Source organism: Psammomys obesus, unplaced genomic scaffold (assembly GCF_907164565.1).
Source record: "Psammomys obesus unplaced genomic scaffold, mPsaObe1.curated_primary_1811, whole genome shotgun sequence".
In the NCBI taxonomy this organism is placed as follows: domain Eukaryota; kingdom Metazoa; phylum Chordata; class Mammalia; order Rodentia; family Muridae; genus Psammomys; species Psammomys obesus.
Window position 1 is genome coordinate 11,101,017 of NW_026586173.1, and position 1,455 is coordinate 11,102,471.

Here is a 1,455-nt window from a genome sequence, read left to right on the forward strand (position 1 = left end):
GTTCCTCCAAACTAACCCCCCTCTTCCTCTCTCTTCCTTTCTCTTCCTCTCACATTTGTAATGCTTTGTACATTGTCCTATTGTCCTGTCTCCATCAGCTGACTTCTGCTGCTTATTCATGGGTCTTGATGTCTGAAGGATTGAAAGGACTCTTTGTGCTCACTCCCATTTGAATTCTCTGTTCCTATTAATTGAGTAAGCCTTTTAGTCACAGTTTGCTCTTTAGCCTGTGTGTGGACACTCATGGGTCAGGTGTCCACTGCTGTCTAATCTGCTTTGTCCAGGAGGTGCTCTGTCATATGACATTGGGTCAAGGGCTGTGGTAGCACAGTGTTGCTCAATACATACTTTGTGCTTGGCTTTAGCAAGCCCATTGATATGCTTCTGACTCACAATTATTTTCAATTAAAGGCAAGGAAAAGAAGGTAAATTCTCAGTGAATGTGGACTTTGGGAGTTAGAATTGGGGAAAGATGTCCCTTAAAAAAAAAGACCTTAATATATTTGAAGAATAAAAAGATGATTTGAGTGTGGAACAGGTGAGAAGAGTCATCAACAAGGACTGGTTCTCTGTCATCTCTACCTAGAGGGGACTGTATGGCCGGTCTTCCAGAGCTGGACAGTGGAGAGTAAGGAAGGTAATTCATTTTGCTTTGCAGCTGCTCAGGAAGCTCAGGGGTATGTCTTGGGAAATAGCAAATAGAATCTGGAATGTCATGGAGCAAAGGAAAAGTTATTCAGAGATCCAGAAAAGAGGCACACAAATACAAACATGGTCTGGTGGCGTAGTTCTTTCTTCTTCGGTAGGGATTAACATTTGCTTCTGGTAAAATATTTCCTCATTCTTAACTTAGGAGAAGATGGGTCATAGCCTGATCATTTTTGAGGTGGGAAATAGTATTGAGCATGCTGAGGGCAGGCAGCCCCACTGTCTTTGTCTTGGTTTGGACTGTCCACAGGGTAAGACTTCTAGGTCTTCGGAAATCAGCCAGGGAAATAAGCTGCTGTGCTGTGATTTGAATGTGTGATTCGTTCAATTAAACTTGATGATGAAATCTTGGTCCCAATGTAATTGTTCCAGAGATAAGTCTTTAAGAATGAGTAAAGTTTTCTTTTGGGAATAAATTCCTACTTGTGGAACTGTAGTTACCATGAGATCAGGTTGTCACAAACTGAATTAACCTTCTCAGCTGGCTCTCTTGGTTCCACTCTCATTGTACCATGCAATGCCATCCACACTAGAAGCAAAAGCTAGCAATGTGCTCTTGGGCCTCCAGAAGTGTACATTAAAAAAATTCTGCAGAAAAATAAACTTTGTTTAAAGTACCCAATTAACTGCTCTGTTATAGTGATAAATGATGAACTATTATGCAATACATCAAATTTCCAGCAGTTCAGTGGCTTAACTATATCTATCTATCTATCTATCTATCTATCTATCTATCTATCTATCTAT

General features: G+C 40.5%; 1 long non-coding RNA gene across 1 annotated transcript in view; it reads left to right on the top strand.

The window, feature by feature from the left end:
- Positions 1-370: 370 nt before the first annotated feature.
- The window catches only part of LOC129672133 (uncharacterized), a 6,508-nt gene continuing 5,423 nt past the window's right edge, over positions 371-1,455 (top strand). Inside the window, exon 1 of the long non-coding RNA XR_008719460.1 lies at positions 371-637. This is a non-coding gene — a long non-coding RNA (uncharacterized LOC129672133). The remainder of the gene's footprint in view (positions 638-1,455) is intronic.